Source organism: Punica granatum, chromosome 2, assembly GCF_007655135.1.
Source record: "Punica granatum isolate Tunisia-2019 chromosome 2, ASM765513v2, whole genome shotgun sequence".
NCBI classification, from domain to species: domain Eukaryota; kingdom Viridiplantae; phylum Streptophyta; class Magnoliopsida; order Myrtales; family Lythraceae; genus Punica; species Punica granatum.
In genome coordinates, this window is record NC_045128.1 from 31,265,282 (window position 1) to 31,286,712 (window position 21,431).

The 21,431-nt window shown below is 41.1% G+C and overlaps 1 long non-coding RNA gene across 2 annotated transcripts; it reads right to left on the bottom strand.

Moving 5' to 3' along the window:
• Positions 1-1,418: 1,418 nt before the first annotated feature.
• Positions 1,419-5,047, bottom strand: LOC116197880. Of its 2 annotated transcripts, none has more exons than XR_004155113.1 (4): positions 4,831-5,047; positions 3,410-3,557; positions 2,002-2,169; positions 1,419-1,687 (listed from the first exon to the last, which is right to left on the bottom strand). It is a non-coding gene; the product is annotated as an uncharacterized LOC116197880 (long non-coding RNA). The 2 variants fall into 2 exon arrangements; XR_004155112.1 differs by having other exon boundaries at positions 3,410-3,552; positions 4,831-5,045.
• Positions 5,048-21,431: the final 16,384 nt, after the last annotated feature.

Consider the following 21,431-nt stretch of genomic DNA (forward strand, 5'->3'; position numbering starts at 1 on the left):
CTAATTTATATACCTTAAATATTTATTTTTTATTTTCATTTCATAATTTAATAGAAATCTTTTCTCCATTAGCTTTCAATATTTTTATTTTTTTTTTCTTATTCTTTGGTTGAATTTCAATTTGTAGAATGAATTTTTTAAACCAATTTCCTTTTCAAACTAATTTTTTTGATATTGATTATTTTAATAAAATATTTGTTCCAGTTTTAATTAACAATACAAATAAGTTTTGATATTTCAGATTTATATGTTAAATTCCTTAGTAATCATCACTTACAATAAAGTATGAGCTAAATTTTCACAAGGACACATCATCAAAAATAAGAAATGAAACTCCATCGCTTCGCCACGTCATCACTTATGTATTAAAGAAATTTTTTATCATTAATTATGCCGTATAATATATATTATTTGCATATAACCCAACATAATATATACAAAAAAATAAAATATGCAATGGACTATATATATTAGCTGCTATTCAGGAAACTTTTTATATTGTAGCAATCAAATTGCCGCTCATATATCAAAAACTTTCATATATTGTAGCGCAGTGGTGCACGCCCTCGTCTGTTGACCTAGATACCTAGTGAAACTACCCGTGCCCCTTCATTAGTTATTTAGGATTTCTCTTTCATTATATTAGGCATTGGACCTCCTTTATAATCGAAAAAAAAATTTCCGGTCATATATATTGTAGCAAAATATGGAGATGAAAAATCTATACTTATAATATTAACCACAATCAAATTGCCTTTATATAATATTGTGTGTGTATAAAATTGTCGTTTAGTTTAGTTTATATATATATATATATATACACGCTTTGGAAAGGCAATTTTATCAGAAAGTCGAACAAGTAACCTGAAGAAAAATGATATTTGAAGGTGCAAGCATTTTATCAATGAAGAGAAATTCAAAATTGAATTATTATATTAGGATGGAAAGGCAATTTTATCAGAAAGTCGGAACTAGTAACCTGAAGAAAAATGATATTTGAAGGTGCAAGCATTTTATCACTGGGGAAATTCAGAACTGAATTATTATATATGTCAAAGGTAACAGAACGTCAAAAAATAATAATAACAACAAATATTGGTATATATATCTACATAGACATTAATTCGTCCATATGCATTTGTGAATGAGAAGTTCCATAACAAGGCATTTATTTCGCACAGGAGGATTAGCCTTCTTCAATCACGTTGTGAACAAGGATCCTTCGTGGCGAGTTATTTGAATCTGACCCCGTTTTTTACCATGGTATGAAATATGTAATTCCTTCCAATTTCCCCATGCAGTTGTTTAAGGTATCTCGATCTCCCCGTTTAAGGAGAATTGGGTAAGCTCATTGCAACTACATAGACCTCATTGGTAATGTTTGCGTCAATACCTGTTGTGTTGCTTGAATGAGATCATTAATAAAGCACCAAATATTTTTTTTTTTCTGTAGCATCAAATATTTTCAACTGGACTTGCCGCAAACCATCATCCACCACTATTTTTAGCATGTAACTAGCAGTAGTTGGATAAGGAAAATTATTACATACATCACAAGATATATATGTATGAGAGTTGAGATGATTCAAATTTGATGCAGATAAGGATCTATCACCTTGCATGAGCCTCAAGAGTGGCCCCATATTTGTTGCAATACATGGCAAAATCACTCATTTGAACCCTTTTACTGCATGAAGAAGCTTCTACAATTAAAATATCGTTGACTAAAGTCAATGTGAATGTGCTATGTACGATGAACATGATTCCTAAACTTAATGCTGTCAACTAACGGGCAATAAGTAAAAGAAACAGTAGAAGCTTCCCTAAGCAATCTGACGTCTTGGCTTAGTTAGGCAATAACATAAGCAAGGCATATTCTCAGGGGAAAATTTTTAATGAAAGGGGGAGTTCAAGAGCAAATACATAAAGTGATCATATAAGTCAGATAAACAGTGAGGCAATTATCTTCAAGAGTGAGCTAAAATGGTTGTTTGAGCATACCTTCAGCAACGTGAGATGGTTATTGTGGGGTGGCACCCAGCAAAGATACTTGTGCAAGCTTTTGGCTTTCAATCGCAGCCTTGGCACGCGCTTTTCTCTATTGTGGGGTTAAACTTGCATATCGACGTCTATAACAACAGCGCCTGGAGTAAGAGCGATCCGGGGTAACTGGCAAGAAAAAGAAAGAATGGTGGTGATACTAACTTGTTAATGTGTTCAAAATAGAAAGGACAAAAAAATGAAATTAAATCTAAATTTTGTCGCTTAATTGTATATGATCAAATATAATTTATGGTGAGAAAAATTATTTTAAAAATTGGTCGCCTACTTAAACAAGAAGAAAGTTTATGGTCTTTTCTTTTTAAGGAACCTCTAACTGGCCGATGCATAATACATTTCATACAATTTCAAAGGATGCTGAAAAAACCCATAGCAGTAACCATTTAGGCAAATGCACGGTTAAAGAATAGGCATGAGCTGCTTACAAGAGGGAGGTAAACATCTATAGATATTCAGTAAAAACATGACTTCCAGGAAAAATAATAAAGGCTAAAACCGCTGGTAGAGAAAACCTTTTGAACAAAATCTTTTGCTCGAAATGAGCGAAAACAATCGTGGAAGTGCAGCTTCATTGGCTATTTCTATACTACACATGGTTTTTGAGTGATTTGTAATGAGGTTGAAATGGAGTCAGCAGGGCAATGTTTACTTGTGGGTATTGGTCTTACATCATACTAAATTACGCCCCTAAACCCACAAAAAAAGGAGACTTAATAAGGAGAGAGCATCAAAGAAGATTAAGAGTGCGTTTGGATTTAGAGTTGAGTTAAGTTGAGTTTTGATTTTAATTAGTTTGTAATGATTGTATTGTTGAATTATGAGAAAAATTGTGAAAAAGTAATAAATAATTGAGAGAAAGTAATGATTAAGTGATGATTGTATTGTTGAATTGTGAAACAGTAATGAATAGTTGAGAGAATTTAATATAAAAAATTAAATTGAATGGTTAAAAAAATTTTAAAAATAAAAAAAAGTAATGATTGTGATGTTGAATTGAAGATAAGTGGAGTTGAGTTGAGTTGAATATTGTTTGGAAAACAAATACACCCTAAACGTTTAAAATACTATTGTCTAAGCAAAAAAAAAAAAAACCACCATGTACAGTAAACATATCCCCTAAGTTCAACTGTTGTCCACCAACGGGTAATGTGTAAAAAAGCAGTAGAACCAGTTGGCAAGTATATTCCCTAAACGTACCATGCACGGTCAAGCATAAGAAAGGCAGCATCTCAACAAAACAAACAAAATCAAAGGTGTAAGGGCCGATCCAATAGTGACAATATATAAGGCAGAAAAATGGTGAAGCAATTATCTTCAAATTCAACTTAATATGTGTGCCTGCACATACCTTCAGTAGTCCGAGATGGCTGTTGTGGGGATGTAGCCGGCACAAATGCTCGTGCATGTTTTCGGCTTTCAATTGCAGCTTGCGCACGTGCCTTTTTCTCTTGTGCCGTTAAAGTTCCATATCGATGTCTATCGTAACAGCGCCTAGGCTTAGACCAATTTTGAGCAAGTGGAAGGAAAAGAAAGAATGACGGTTATGCTAACAGGTTCATATGTCAAGAATGGAAGAAAAATAAATGTGGGCGTTTCATTGCATATGAGCGAGTACAATTTCTGATAAAGAAGAATAATTTTAAAATTGTTCCCTATTTTAACCAGAAGAAAGTTTATGGGATATGCTTTTGAGAGGCCATGTAACTGGATGAGGCAAAATGCGTTTTATACAAATTTGAAAGGATGGTCAGAAAGTAGCCTCATAGAAATAACCATTCATGCAAGTGCATAGCAAAAGAATAGGCATTAGCTACTAACAAGGGGAGGTAAACATCTTTAGGTATTAAATTATAAAAAGGATAGAAAGAAAACTTAGAACTGCTTAAGCTAGTGGCAAAGAAGACCTTTTAACCAAGTATTTGTTCCAAATGATCGAATGCAATCTAGAATTTGGGTGAGTTATTACACTCAAGCCAAACAACGGAGCATTGAGAATCGAAAAAATAAGAATTGTTTTGCGTTGCAACTCAAAACATCCCTCTGCTCTCACACCAGAGTAAAGAACCAAAAATTGGCCAATGAAAACACAAAAGCAGCATCACATGAGATAACTATGTATACAGTATTTAATTCTAAATGCCCCAAATTTATCATGCTATTGTAAATTCATTGGTTGGATCTATAATGCAGACATGTCTGAATAAAAGCATACAAAACAGACAGTCTACAAAGCATAATAACTTCGCTTCAGCTTTCAAGAAATGCACGTAAAGTTTCTCGACTTTCACCAATAAGCAGCAGAAAAAGGAACATCGACTTGGCCGCGTTATTAGACCCAACATGATCGAGACAGTAGTGTAAAAATCGGCAGTATGAATTTGTCTGTGTTAATATTCGAGGCATCTGCTTCGTAGCACAACATATCAAAACCAGAAGAAACTAATTCAGCCAGCTGAAGGCCTAAAATTGGTAGCAAAAAGGCGATTAAATGGATGGGGATCCTGTGCGATATTCGGGCTAGCTGCATTCCGGGCATAGAGAGGCAAAGTCTAGCTGCGGGGTTTGGAATTTCTTGTCTACATATTGACCTCTACCACGAATTACTACAGAGGAACAGAACCGAATTAATCAACAAACTGAAGCGTGGTTCTAGCATTCTCTCGAACACGCAGCGGGCATGTCACAAAGACGATGGCGTACCGAGTACCAACATTACAAGCGGTGCAAAGCGATCAATATAGCGTGAAACATAATGTTGCGAGGACAAACCTGCCACCATCGTTTCCGGATGGCGACGCAGAGACCGTAACAACGGGATACAATCGTTTGCGGACGGATATTAGCAGGCGAGGATCTGGTGGATAAACCGGAGCAATTGGGCGGATAAGGATCGGAGCAGCACCAGAATTGCAAGCCAGAGAGAACCAACAGTAGAGGTAAAGCGGATTGGGAAGCGACCAAGGCTCGGCCGAGGACAAAAATTAAATATGGTTGTTGCTTTAATAATTAAATACTTTTCTTTAATTCTTATTTCATAATTTAAAGGAAATTTTTTCTCATTGAACTTCAACTTCAATAGTTTTATTTAATCTTATTCTTTGGTTGAATTTTGATTTGTAGATTGGATTTTTTATCAAATTTCAAACTAATTACGTCGATATTGATTTTATATAAAATTTTATTCCAATTTTACTATATTTGTTGCTTTAGTAATTGAAAGTCTTTCAATATTTCCTTTTTATTGTTATTTTATATTTTAATTGAGATCTTTCTTTCATCAACTTTGAGTTCAATATACTAATTTTTTCGATAAAGTTTGATTTGATTCGTCATAAAAATGATAACATTAATATTGATTTTTACTATCAATAATCAACTTCATTTATGGGTATGTATTTTGAGATTCTCCGCCTTTATTTAATACATGATCAAATATACGACAATTCTATCCAATGAGATTTTTTTAAACTTTTCACTTATTTTACTATTATAGGATAATTCTCTAGATTGTATAATATAATATTGAAGAAAGATATTTAGTATATTTATGCTATAAATATTTTGGTATATGTATATGTAAAAGTAATAAGGGAATATACTTAATATCTAAAATTTTAAATAAACATTCTTACTTTATATAAGAATTAAAACTTAATATTTAAAAATTTTCTTGTCATAATAGTTTTTTATGCACCTTTTACATATTACAATGAAACCAACAAAACAATACCGAACTAATTTCTATAGCTTTAGATTTTTTTTTCTGATTTCTAATTTTCCATAAAACTAAATAATATATATATATATATATATATTATATTAAGATCAGTTTTTACATTATTTACCATTACGAATAAGTTTTGATATTTGTAAATTTTTACCTTTAAATTCCTTAGTAATTGTTCGGGCAATGCGCTGGTCTTCGTCTAGTTTATATTAAAGATGGATGTCTTAATTTATGAATTTTTGCTACTTCTTAGTGTTTATATACTAAATTGGCTAGAGTTAACTATGTTCTGTGCATATAAATGTGCCTGTGAAGCTTCCGAGGCGGCACTGCTTTATCGGACTGATTCCCGATTTTTTTCATTTGCACAAGTTAAACCTCCCAATACGAACTTGATAATATCTTTTAAGTTTAAGGCCTGGCAAATGGAGTTAATTAAATGGAGATAAATGCGTGCATGATGCATTGGATCTCTACTCCGATATTGATCATGGTGGAAGTTTGAAATGTCACACCGTTTTGTGTATATACAATGTGATTTTCGACTATTTAATACTCAATAAACACTCACTGAAATTCATGGACGGGGCTTGACTACATACTGTCATGGAGATCAAAAGGGGGGGGGACACCTCCGATGCCTCATCTGGGGTCGAGGTGGTTGGGTCTGAGACCTTCCATCCACTCGGATATGTTATGGGTCGGGTAGAGGGTTAGGTATTATGCCCCTCCTCAGTTCTGACAATCGTACTACGAACGCATGGGGCACTTGGACTTTGTGACTTTTATGAGAACTGCATTTTGGTGAGTTGATTTTTTTTTTTGGGTAAATCACCACTTAAACATATTTGATTAGAAATTAAACGAAGGTTCTTCGGGCTTTCGCCCCATTTACCCACCGAAAAAAAAAATTAAAAGGAGGTTCGCTGACCAATTAAATCAGCTGCAAGACGAGGGAAGTTTATCCCTAAAGCGTCTTGATGCAAAAGTCCGAGTCAGAAAGAAAGGTGGTAAAAGAAGAACTTATAGATGCTATCCTCTTGTTGATGCCCTCCCCTTCAAGCGAGGATGTCTGCACAGCCGTTAGCATTCCGGAAGATACGGTGTGAAATGATAGTTTCAAGCACAGCCGTTGGCCTCTCGGAAGATACGATGTGAAATGATAGTTTCAAATCGCTCCGACGAAGTCGTGCAATCCATGAGGCAACAATTTGCGAAAGCATAAATGCAACAATGTAAAGTTTTGTGATGTTGCAGTCCACCCAAATTTGCGCGATAACACTGCCACAAATACTAGTGGAACCCTAATTCATAGAGAATCCGATTCACGTTTTGAAATTTGGAAATTTTGAAACACATATTTATAACCTCTAATTAAGATATATTTATATAATTTAATTGGTAGAGAAATTGCACAGTTAGCCTAATTTGATAAGGTATGCATAATTAGCATAATTAATTGTTATGCTTCTGTTATACAAAATATATATTGTATATGTTAAATATATGTCTTTTTTTCTTTTTCTTTTTGGCGTTGGGGGGGAGGGAACCTCTTTATCAATACGAAAATGACGTGCCATAGTAGCGCCCAATTCTATTATTTTAGACGTTGACTCAAATTTATACGAAATTTATTTTGAATGGATTTTCTAAATCCTTCTTTACTTACATTTTAAATCATTATATTTTACAAAGCTTATTCATGCGAATTTCATTCATCCGAGTCTGCCGAAATGGGAGTGGGCAGGAAAATCAATAAATGCGGTAAAAAAACCATAAATATTTAATTTTTTTGGGCGAATATAAATATTTAATATTTTATGTTTAAAGTGATAACCTAATTAAGGACAGATTTAACAGCATCTATATTTAATTGGGCAACATTATCGATCTTTCTTTTACTTTACCGTGATTCATCTATATGTATGAATTTTCAGTTTTGAAGCAATATGATTTTTTAAGGTTTTTTTTATTATTATTTTCAACTTTTTATGTCAAGATTTTCAGGTTTTATTAGGAGTAGTATTCATATTTCATACATGTGATGTTGTGTTGTATGGGTAATCAAATGAACTTTTACACCTTATAATTATAATATTCTTTTTGGGGGTAAAATAATACTTGTTTTTTCAGATATATATTAGAAATTTCAACATAAACTTAATTTATGATGGTGCAAATTCTTTTATTTTTCCCCAAAAAGTGGGCGCTGAATTTAGGTTGTGGCTTTATCACACATAATTAATGATTTTTTTTCCTTTTAATTTCAAAGTATTTATGACCAAAATAAACTAGAAAGAACCATGGGTTTGTGTGTTTGTATGTGTATAATGGGACTAAAACTAATTAACCGGTCGCCTGTGAAGCTTCCGAGACGCCATTGGTTTGTGGGGACTGATTCCCCTTTTTCCATTTCGACAATATTTCTTAAAATTGTCAAGTTAAACCTCTAAATGCTTACTAAACAGTAATAACTCTCACTAGTATCGATCAAGGCTCGACAGTCTCATATGGGTTCGAGGCATACCGGTCCGACTTATATCCGGGTCTAGTGGGTAGAATTCGGAAAATGAGAAATGTGTAAAATTTATATTCTATCTACGGGTAGGTGATCTTATAGATAATATAATGGTGGTCTCAATATACTCGGAAATTTCTTATCAATTTTTTCTATAAAACTTAAAAAAAAAAAAATCGATTGACAGAAGAAGCAGTGGACTGGAGCTTCAAGGAAGAGAAAAGTCTCTGCTGACATGGAATTCTTCACCAAGAAAAAAACAGGAAGGCCGGTCTACCCTTCTCCCCGTGTAAACATGGAAAGTGACAGTGACAGTTGAAGCCCCACCACCCGCCAGCAGATGATCCAACGGTGCACACCAGCGAATGGCAGATCCAGCGGTGTCGAGACCATCCAACAGGGAGGGGACGGCTCCTGTAGAGGGACGGTCTGGGTCTCTATGTGTACGTGTGGGCGCGCGCTCTGTCTCTCTCTTTATCTCGCTCTCTCCCTCCCCATCCCTCACAAGCTCTGTTTTTTTTTTCAAACTCTTATCGTTCTTCTTCATCTTCTTCACAGTCGACGACGCAAGAGGAGAGGAGATGGGAGACGGGAATGGGACTAAGTTATCGGTTGAGAAGCCGGTGAAGGCCAGGCTTCCGCCGAAGAGAGGAGCAGTCAAGGTCAGGATCCTTAAGCTGCTGGTGGAGAAGCTCGTCTCACTCTGTTTCCCTCCGATGGCGGATCTCAGAGAGGCCGGCTCTTCGACTTCCAAGCCCACCTCCGCTGTTTCCCCGTTCCCGAACAAATGATTATGAATTGACGATCAGTATCTGTATCAGACCCCACCCTCCACAGTCCACCCCATTCTTGTTTCATTTGTTTGTGAACGGCGAATCATAATCTTCTTCTCCTCAGTGGTCGTCGTAGTAGTTAGTAGTCGTGGTCGTCGTCATTTTGTCATGTGCGGTCTTCTTCTTTGTTTCAGTGTTGGGAGAGAAGTAGAGCAAACTGATCGATCGTTGATTCAGAGGAAGGGTGGGGGGACTGAATTTGTTTGTTTACATTAATTATTACCATTGGTATAGCTGTGTATAAATATATATAGTCGTTAATGATGTTAATTAATATTTTTCAAGCGTGATAATTAATATTTTTTTCCCATATAAATAAAGCATGTGAATTGATTAATCTACCGAAAAAAAAGAAGCATGCGGATTGTTTAATTTTTTTTCCTTTACTTTATCTCGTCTTTTGGACTAAGAATTAGAATCTCGGTCCTTTTCTTCCACTTAATTTGAATAGCTTTATCGAATTGCATCGATCCCTTCGTGCACAAGAGTGTGAAGCAGTATTATCTATTGATGTGGCAACCTTCTCTACAGCATTATAAGTTGATGTTTCAAAAGTGGAAGATAGAAGAGCCAACATCAAGAAAGAAAATACAAATAGAAAAATGTGTATTTTAAAGTGGAGGTAGTTAGTTTGTCTGACTTGAAACTTACCACTTGCTTCTGTCGAAATATGCAAATCATAATCGATATATTTTTACAAGTGTCCAACTTTCCGTTTTGCATACAGACTCAAATTCAATAACATAACAATATCAGAATTTGATTTTGCAGCGTTTAGAACGAAACATTTGACGGGGAAAAAAAAAATTTAAGTCCGTCTCTTGTGGGGTGAATCTACGCTTTTAATAAGTTCCTTGATAAAGAGAGGAACCCTTTAAAACAAATCGAGGCAAGATTGCATGTTTCCATCTTTTTCTCCCTTTCCTTTTTTATATGGTGTGTACTTAGTACTCAAAAGTCCAATTAATCCTGAATAATCAAGTTTGGTCAGATCAACTCACTATAATGTAAAATTCTTTCAAAGTAAATTTTTTTCATTTATAATATTCAAATAAAAAAAAATGAAATCATTTGAATCAATCAATATTGATATCATGCCTTTTAGGTTTTTCTTTTTTTTTGGGTAAAAAGGTCACTTGCTATGATTTCATTTCTTTTGACATTTCCATTCCCACTCTCCACTTCCAATGACTTTCTTTGCTTTCCCTTTGTGCTCCCCACGTGGGGAAGTTTTTGGCATATATCAGGTCCCTTGACCGGGAGAAATTATCAGGCGATGAATTATGAAGAAAACTAACAATATATTCTTCCAAACTAGACCACTTTATTATGGGAAGATTTTATTCCTCTTATAAATATGTATATATATCTTTACATACTTTACTAGGATTGCCTTAGATTTAGCCGTAGATTACTCTTTCCTTTATTTCATCAACCTTGAGTGTATACATACCGTATCTTCTGAATAACAAAGTAAGCTTTTCTGACCAAACGTCCTCTTGGTCAATATTATTTTCCCTTTCAATTCAGTCTCTTGACATGGTATCAGAGCGCCGGTCTTGAGGACGATTAATCTCATATGCCGACTTGTTTGTCGAGCTTCATCTTGCCAGCAACTCTGTGCTGAGCGTCCTCTCCCAATTGCTCAATCTCCTAAGCTGTTGAGATGTCTAAGAACACTGACATCAATAATTCCTCTGGAAGCTTGCCACCGGCCTATGTTCTTGCTCCTTCAGATGGCCCAGGAACACAACTAATTTCCTGCAAATTGAATGGCAAGAATTACAATACATGGTCCCAAGCTATGCAAACAGCACTTCAAGCCAAAAACAAACTGGGATTTATCGAAGGTAAAATCATACAGCCAGCAGAGGGAGAGCTTTACCGTGATCAATGGGTGACCTGCAACTCAATGCTTGTCTCATGGATTTTCAACCATCTGGACGAAGAATTGCAGAATTCAGTAGCAGGAGCAAAGAATGCGAAAATACTCTGGGATGATCTCAGGGAACGCTTTTCTCAAGGTAACGAGTCAAGAATTCATCAACTTAAAACTGATATCTGCCTTCTCAAACAGGAGAAAAGATCGGTTTCTGAATACTATTCAAAATTGAAAAGTCTATGGGATGAACTGGATTTATATCTTGATCTACCGCCCTGCACCTGCAATTCTGGAGCCCAACTTGCAGCTCATAAAGAGAAAGAGAAAGTGCATCAATTTCTTATCGGGCTCAATCCCGAATTCTCAACCATCCGGTCCCAAATTCTGAGCATGGACCCTCTGCCGAACGCGAATAGGGCGCACTCCATGGCGGCTCATGATGAAACGCAGAGACAAATCGCTCAGGGCAGGGAATCAATGCAGAAGTAATTGGTTTCGCAGCAAAAATTGCTAATGATGCAGGGGGAGTTTCTTACCCTAATTTCGGCTCGAAGAACAGGGGCGATTCCAAGCCGCGTGGTCGTCCTTTTTGCGACTACTGCGGACAAAACGGGCATCATCGGGCCACCTGCTATCGACTTCATGGCCACCCGAGCTCCGAGCAGGCGAATCAAGGAAACTCGAGAGGAAATTTCTCGATGCAGTCTCGGCCGGGAGGAAGCAGGGCACCGTCATCCTCATCCTCGGTTCATTCGCAGCAACGGGGAGGAGTTTTCGGGCAATTTCATTCTGGAGGCCCATACCAGTCAGGCCCGTCACAATCGCGATCGGCCCTGTCAGCACCCAATTTCGGTCCATCGGCTCCAGGGGGGGCAAAATTGTCATTTTTCTATTTATCACTTTTTTTTTAAAAAAAATAAAAAAAATAAAAAATTATTAATTAATTAATAATAATAATAATAAAATTTAAAAAATATAAATATAAATAAAAAAATAAATAAAAGGAAAGGAAAGAAAAGAAAAAAATCTCGGGCAGGGCTGGGCAGCGTTGACCGGCTGCCCGTGACCCGCCGGCCCTATTTAAAAAAAAAAAAAATTTCGGGCAGGCCGGGCAGGGGCCGGGCAGCGCTCGCCGGCTGCCCGCGATCCCCGACCTGCCCAGAACAGGAAATCGCGGATTTCCGCGATTTCCTCCCCAAATTGGCCGAAATCTCAAACAAAAATCGCAATTAAAGGGGGGGAAATCGAATTCGGGATGGACACAACAGAACCCAGAGGAAAAAAAGGAAAAATTGGCTCTCGTTTGAGAGAATTTGGAGATCGGTGCGATTCGGGACCGACGCCGGAAAATCGCGAAAACTCCCTCGATTCCGGCCGTTTCGACCTCGGTGAAGTCCAAACCAGACACCGCGTGGCCCAAGCGGCGCCCAGAGCTATCTCCCGCACCCTCTCGTGCCGTCGTCGCGGTGTCCAGAGGCGCGAATCGCCGCCCCCAGCCTCGCGCCGCCGCTGCCCCCCGATCCCGGCTACTATTCGGCTAACGGGCCTTGGCCCATTTCTCTTCCTTTGCAGGCTCGGCCCATTCAGGCCCAAGGCGCTCCAACCCGGCCCAGCTTCTCTTCCGGGCGGTTTCTCCTTCGGACCGGCCGACCGATCCGATCCGATCCGACCCGTTCGTCCGGCAGCTTTCGTATATTACAGAAACGCCCCCAAACTTTTGGGTTAGGTAAAATCTCAACTTAGCGGCATGTTTAGGGCTTTATATTAAATATCATGTTTGCTTGAATGATGATGACATGAAATAATTGCTTGTTGGTTGCATAGATTATCAAAATTATGCCGAATCCGATTATTCTAATTTTCTGATTTGATCCATTCTAGTCCTGCAACGAATTTTCATTTTTTTTTTCAATCCTGCCCAAATTCCCAAATCAATTTTAAACCAGTCCATGACATTTTCGATATTTCATCACGTCCCTAATTTTTTCAGAATCAAATACTGCTCCAGCAAACTTTTGCATTTATTTCAATTCAGTCCCTGGAGCATTTATTATTTTTTTTAAAATCAGCCCTAAATTTCAAAATTCATTTCAAACATACTCTGGGATATTTCATTATTTCTAGCACATCCTCCGAATTTTTTAGAATTTAAAATCGCTCCAGTAAACTTTTCAATTTGTTTCAATTTAGTCCCTGCAACATTTATTCATTTTAAAAAAAAAAGTCCTGAATTTCAGAAATTAATTTCAAATAAACCCTAGCCCATTTTATACTTTCCCAGACATTTATCCAAATTTTATAGAATTTTAAAAAAAAAAATCATTCTCCAAATTTTTTTGATTTGTTTCAGTTTAGTCCTTGAAATCTTTTTCTGTTGCTTTATTAGTCCTTATTATTCTACATTATGTTGTTCGATCTTTATGCAAATTTTTTTCGAGATGACTGGAAATTAGAGTTTATCGGGCGATCTATTATTGATCGTTTCGACGGCTCGAAACCCAAAAAAATAAAATAAAACATTCAGCAAATTTTAATTAAACTTAATGATTTCACCAATCGGGTAAACGGGACATTCATTTGACTAATTAAGTCACTCGACCTTAATAATTTTGCACGAATTGGTAATTAATCGGGAATACGCGTCGATAAATTGTAAATACGTGTTGATGCCTTCTTTTCAAAATTCGCAAATTTCATACTAAAATCTGAGACTCGTGATCCGATGTGACATGGACGTCTGGGAAGAACTTGCATGTTTTGACTCGAGGCCTCCTAATTTTAGGTAACTCAAGTCGGGGTGTGGAAGTTCTTTTTAGATCACTTCCGGATAGATTGACCGTTTCTTCGACTCTTTTGGGGTTCTCGCATAACCCTAGAAGAATCAGGGAATCAGTCAGCGCCGGTCACAGGCCGAGGTGGCCCGCATTGCGTAGTCTCTCTCTTTTCAAAAATAAATTTTCTATACAAAGGCAAAATGGCGTATTTACAATTCATTGTTATCTATGCATGATCTTGGGTAGTTAGATCGGGAATAACGGTTTAAGATACCAAAATTTGACTTAATCGCATACTTGGCCTAATAGAAAACATAATGGGGATAGCGGGTTAGGCACTAGGTTGTAGGGTTCTCATGTCAAAATCCACATTTTATAATAACTTATCATAATCAAAGTGTCACGATATATAACAATTTAAATCAACCCACACATTCGAGACTTGATCACGGACACATACAGTCTGTCAGGTCCGGTCAATGATGCTGAATGCTACATGCCATTCCCGTCTTGCCTTTTGCTTGTTTTAGGGTAGGATTTGTATGCCAAGATTCCTCGGTTAATAATCAATTAATCCACGTAAATTTGGTGATAACAAAACCCCATTGATTGTTTATTTGAGCTTGCTTGTTACATCTTTTGCACTTGATTGTATTGCGGATCGAGCCCGGTCCTTCAGGACTCGATACACATTGGGTCCAACGCCCATAACCGACGATCATGGGGCCCAATGCCCTTATACACCGAGAGCGCACTTTAATTTCAATTTCAGTCTTTTCAAACTACACGGTGAGCACGAGTGGAATAATAACCGAAATGCGAACCGACCGGGATCCAATTGTTATAATTTATATTTTATTTATTTGAGAGAACAATGTGAGGATTTATGTTGTATGTTTATTCATGTAAGAATCCTGGTCGGAGAGCAGACGGTCGGAGTGTTTCTTTGAATTTACGGTGTCAAAACGCGTAAGATGAGCGGAACTTAATTAAGCGGTAATTAAATAAAAAATGGCAAGCCTAGACAAGCTAGAGTACCGATAGGGCATGCGAGATATAGGCTCGCATGTAACAGAACCCCCGAATTCGGAACCTCGGGTTTCGCAGACCATATGCCTTAGCAATTAGGTGTACCCCGTACCCCTAGACCCGGGTAACTTGCCGGCCCTCGACCTTCGGGTCGTAAAATGGCAAGTGGTGACTCCTTCTCACGTGCGTCCGTCGCGCGTCCCCGGGAAGGTGGATACTCCCAAGCCGCGTTGCATTTAGGCGCGCGCATGCGTGCCCCGACGAGACGAAATTCGGGTGCGCACAGCTTGGCGACTCCACTGGGGACACTTAGAGGCTTCGGGCTCGTTCCCGCTTGCTTTGTTTGCCTGTTTATTTATCGTTTTTCGCAATTTCCCGCTTATCTACTTTATGCACTTTTATTTCTCGTACGCACATTGCATATCATACTAGCTTCAGGTACCTACGGGTCGCGTCCCACGACCGATCTGAGGAAACACAGGCTAGATAGGTGTTCCGAGTAAAGGTACGTCGCACGGTCGGACAGTTGATTAGGCCCCCAAAGATCCCCGCTCGATTTCAAGGAATTGACACCCTTGAGTCGGGAGCCCCCATCCTTACGTAGCACGGTCCCTATAGCACTAAAACCATGCATTCTGCAGGAGCTCCATGCCATCCTCCAACCCGGCTTCGACGAACAGTCCGTTGAGTCGGCCTGAGTGCCACTTGAGTCTTTTCTATTTCAAGAGCGATGTACCTTGTAATTTGTATTATGCAGTGGGCATTTACTTTTTTTCGCACACATGCATCATCTGTTTTACAAAATTAGGGTGTCATTCATATGGATGAGTCCTAAGTCAGTCTTCCTTTCGTCTTGGTAAGAGACGCCTTGCTCGGCCTCTTGTTCGTGCCTCGACAAAGTCCGTCAACACACGAGGGTCCCACCGAGTCTCCACAAACCAAGACCGGCACACCTGCCAGGACATCCCTCACTTTAGGCACATCCACCATAGTCGACCTCACCAACAACATGATCGATCACCTTCGTCGGTAAGCTGCTGAGAAAGATGAGGAACTGGTCGGCCAACCACTACTTCAGAGGGAGCTCACTCAGACCCACGCCAAACTACAGAAACGCAATCTGCGCTCGCTCAAACTCCTAGTGTGGTGGAAGATTGGCTTAGGGTTTTATTTTACAAAATTTACATTGTATTTTGAACTTTTTGAGCCAATTTGAATGACGGCTTTAGTTTTGAAAAACTCACGCATCGCATGCATCCTATTCACTTACTGTTTTGCATAACAGTTAACACCTCACCATGCAAGTGAGTGAAGACCTCCTTCGCAGGTAGACCAACCGTGACCTTCACCCTCCCTCCACGGCAAGGCGAGCCGTGGCCCGAGGACCAATGCACCTTCCTTGGCAAAGCCAACTTCTCACTAATCTCACGCAACTAAGCGTCATCGCGTGATCGCGCACACGTCTCTTCGCGCAACTGAGCACATCCACCAGCACAACCGAGTGCGTCCTCCCACGTCGTGCGAGCATGCCTTCACCTTACCCGTGCATACACCCCCGGCACGCTCGCACGACGCCTACCAGGCTAGTTCGATCCCCTACGCTTTTGCGTTAAAATTGCGAACATAGTTTGCTCTTTCATCGTTTCCCTTTCCCCATTGCAGGAAATAACCAACAAGAAGGCAACATGAATCCAAAACTGCCACAATCGTGACAGGAAACACTTCTCTGCTACCTCCTTGGACTCCAAACACTCAAGACCGACCGTCCCTCCACGAAAGATCACAGGCGACAGCTCCAACGAACATAGCATGTCCCAGCCCACCCGCCATGAAGCTTCTAACACGATCACGCTGCCGATCGAAGAATGGGTCCAACTCACCCCACATGACCGGCGAGTCGTGCCAACCTTCGCGGAGAGCATCACCGCGTGATCATATGCACATCTCTCCGCAAGACCTTGCGCATCTACTAGCGACTAAGTGCGCCTCACACATGTCCAAGCATGTTCACACCAACTCATACACGCATGCTCAACATATCAATGCATGTCTCTTGGTGTACTCGCACGACACCTACCAGGCCAGTTCGCTTCCCTACACTCTTGCATTGAAATCTTGAACAGTTTATGCTCTTTCATTGTTTTCTTTTCCCATTGCAGGAAATTCTCAACAAGAAGACAAACTGAATACTGGGCGACCACAATTGAGACAACAAACGTCTCTCATCCAGCTCCTTGGGATTTCAACACTAAGTCCCCATCCTTGCTTCACAAAGTCACCGCTTTGCAGTGCCCTGCACTGTTCCTCAGCATTGACCTTTGCTTTTGCATCTCTTGTACTTTCTTATCGAGCACGCATTTACTGCATTGGGCTCCGGCCCCACATCGGGCTTTGGCCTTGCATCGGGCTTCGGCCCCGCATCGGGCTCCGGCCCCGCATTTACTGCAGCAGGCTTCGGCCTCACTTTTGAGCTTCGGCCCCATATCGAGCCTCGGTCCTGCATTTATTGCTTTCGGGCCCCGGCCCAGCATTTATTGCTTTTGGGCTCCGGCCCAGCATTTACTACATTCAGGTTTTGACACCTCGCATTTACTGCTTTTAGGCTCATCTGAAATCCAAAATCGACGAGGATTCAAATTCATCCAAGCGATACTCCGAGGAGCAAGTCTAATCCTTTTGCTGCAAAGACCGGAAGTGACAGCTCCACAAGCAGAGCATGACCCAACTCTCGATCGCAGGAGATACCAACACGATCAGGCCTCTGATCAAAGAATGGATCTCATCCACCTCTGTTGTGGTCGCCGATTGAATACAGGGGCAATATGCGCAGTCTTCTTTAAAATCTCTTTTGCTTTAATTTAAATGCATTCCCACAAATGGGCTCTCGACATGAACAAATCCTTTAATGGAGCATTAGGACAGTCTTTGCAATGCCCTATTAGTTCTGTTGGACCTGTTCGACTCGCCTATCCTCATGGGACCCGACTCCTCGAGCCTTCCTTAGGGCGACTGCGCATGCTTACTTACAACTAAGGAAAATATGCTTATGTGACTTTAGTCATGGTCTAACCACTCCAGAGTAGTGATGACTAGATTCCCAGAAACAAATGCCACCTACGCGTGGCACCCCATGGGTCGCACGCAGGACAAAAAAGGGATTTTCCTATGGAACCACCTCATATTTCTTACCACATATTCCCCGCATAATCGCCTAATGCATTATCTTCTTTGTCATCCTTCACAGGGGCACATTGACCACAGGCGAAGAGCGATGCACGAGTTCACGCTTCCTTGAGAACTTGTCTCGGACCCTTTCCTTATACTTTGACGAGGGAGGTGTCCGACGATGAGGTACCCCCCTATGAAGTCGAAAACAAGGACAATCGAACGAATCACTCAGCATTGATGCAACCGTCTTCCTCGAACATCCAGTGGCTTCAATAGCGCACGCGCTGTAAAGAACAACAAAAGATGACCAGAGACATCACACCAGGCACCTACCACGGGCCACTTCAACAAATAAAGACCGGGGCATCCCCGTTCAACATTCACGCTGAGACAACCTCGGTTCCTTATTCCATATGGGGCAATTTGACATTTTCTTTACCTAGATAATAGGGGAAATTCACATGTAATGCTTGCAAGGGCAAATGACACTGAGTTCGACTTCCGAGTGCTCGAGAGTCAAACTTCCAAGAAAGCCGGTCCTCACAAAATAGGGCTAGTAACACACAACAAGTCTCCACGAGGCGAAGCACACCGAAGCGGCTTCGGCGATGCAAAATCGTGAAGTTTCAAACAAAGACATGAGGCACAAAACAAACCCCAGCTGCAAGGAAAAAAAACAGAGCAAAAGAAGCGGGAAAAACCCGCCAATGAACAAAACAAGGCGCCCCTGAGATTTAAAACTCTGGCACCGTCAATTCGAAGAAGAAATCAACAAACCTCGACAAAAGGGGAGCAGCAGATGCAACCCCTCGATGGAGACAGAACGCAACGCACTCGGAGGTCAAATCCTTTGAACCCTTTGCCCTTGCAAACTCGAGAGACAAAAGAATCGAGCCCGCTAGGTCGAAAACCCCTCGGGGCGACCTAGGCAAAAGTTAGGGCAAGAGAGAGGCACGACTGAAAATCCCGAGGCGGGCAGTCGTGGCAGAAGGAGAGCTAATCCCCTTTAGGTTGAGAGGTACGGCCCTGAGGTGGGTAACCGTAGCAAAAGGAGAGTAAAACGAGAGATAAACAAAACAGTCACCCTATGCTCTCGCACACCGCGCGAACCAGGGATCCCCAAGGAAAATGGCCAGATTATCTACTCCAACATGGTCCTCGATCAGCTCTCCAACACAGCTCAACCGTCCAGCGCGGATTCAAACACAGTGGGCAAACCGAGCATGCTATCCAAGCAGTTTGATACAGCCTACACAACAGAAGAATAGAGGAAAAATGGTACATCTCGCTACAGGCGTGAACTCGTGTATCCTTTTAGTCTGGGGCAACGCGTTCCCCTAAGCTTTCTCTTTTCTGTTTGTCTTTGCTTTACTCCAGAATGGGTCACAGCCACCCTTCAATAGGCTACCACAAAGCCGAAATCCCAGACATTCCTTTCTGAGGTCTAGTCATAATATTCTGGAAATGGTCAGACCGAGTCTGATCAAATTTAGGCAAAAAAAAAAAAAACCCCACGCGGGTCACAAGCGCAGCCGCCCTCCGATACCTTGACGAGAAGGGTCCTAAGCCGACGGGCGCGTCGAATAATCGACAGAGTCGCTAGGGCATCATTGAGAATGTCTCGATATGCTCGTGCATGGCCAACAGGAGCCTTGGAGCCCTCGCATTGAGGCCTTCGAAAATGGGATCTCATTCGCATCGCCAAAGCAAAAACTCTCCACAGGTCGCCCCGGCGACCCGAAACTAAAGAACAGCGTCGCGAACACATCCTTTTACCTGTACTTATACATTGTTAGTAATCCCATGACTTACTGATATTGCCAGGATCACAGGTACAACAAACGCAAGAACTACGGCAGACTCTGATCCCCTGTCCAAGAGGGTACGTAGGCGCTCTCAGAGCTCGAGTCCTACACCGCAAGACGCCGGTCCATCAGCAAAGCACAACCATCCCAGCAGGGCCGGCATCCGGCGGAGTAACGAGCAACCGCCTAGCAAGCAAAAGTCCCAGTAGCGAGACCGGGGCATTCCCAGCAAGTAATCGCTTCAGCGGCGAGACCAGCTGCCAGCAAGAGCAACAAACAATCGATCTAGCAGCAGGGTCGGCTCCCAATGGATAAAACACACAACCGCCCCAAGGGCAAAGCATCGACGAAGTAACTTCATTGCGGCAGCAACGTCAATCGACAGCAGATCAACACCTTTGGGACAGCATCAGCCCTGTATACTCAGCGCGCACCACTGTCCACATGACTAACGAAGAGTTATGCTCTTCTCTACAGCACCGCCTCTCGACGATAATATTCACAAGCTACTGGGGCATCCTCAGTGAAAACAGCGACCATACCATTCTCGCCAAGGACAAATTGCAATTTCAGTGGTCTCACGCGACTGACATCCACCGTTAGCTATTGATCTCTCCTACGTGCAGATGCACATGGAACCCCAAGGGGCATCCCCTCCTTAACGGACTCACGATTACCTCACGCGGCCGGTCACAATCTCGAATCGAGTAGAGGGTCCTCTGGGTTCTTTGTCGCGTCCAGGACCTCGTGTCCATCTTTACCGCTTTTCGAACTTCCCGTCCAGGACTTCGTGTCCATCTTTACCGCTTTTCGGACTTCGCGTCCAAGACTTCGTGTCCATCTTTATCGCTTTTCGGACTTCGCGTCCAGGACTTCGTGTCCACATTTACTGCTTTTTGGACTTCGCGTCCAGGACTTCGTGTCCATCTTTATTGCTTTTCGGACTTCGCGTCCAGGATTTCGTGTCCACATTTACTGCTTTTCGGACTTCGCGTCCAGGACTTCGTGTCCATCTTTACCGCTTTTCGGACTTCGCGTCCAGGACTTCGTGTCCATCTTTACCGCTTTTCGGACTTCGCGTCCAGGACTTCGTGTCCATCTTTACCGCTTTTCGGACTTCGCGTCCAGGACTTCGTGTCCATCTTTACCGCTTTTCGGACTTCGCGTCCAGGACTTCGTGTCCATCTTTATCGCTTTTCGGACTTCGCGTCCAGGACTTCGTGTCCATCTTTATCGCTTTTCGGACTTCGCGTCCAGGATTTCGTGTCCATCTTTATCGCTTTTCGGACTTCGCGTCCAGGAGTTCGTGTCCACATTTACTGCTTTTCGGACTTCGCGTCCAGGAGTTCGTGTCCATCTTTACCGCTTTTCGGACTTCTCGTCCAGGACTTCGTGTCCATCTTTACCGCTTTTCGGACTTCGCGTCCAGGACTTCGTGTCCATCTTTATCGCTTTTCGGACTTCGCGTCCAGGACTTCGTGTCCATCGTTACCGCTTTTCGGACTTCGCGTCCATCTTTATCGCTTTTTGGACTTCGCGTCCATCTTTACTACTTTTCGGACTTCGCGTCCATCTTTACTGTTTTCCGGATTTCGTGTCCTCATTTACTGCTTTCCGGACTTTGAGTCCGCATT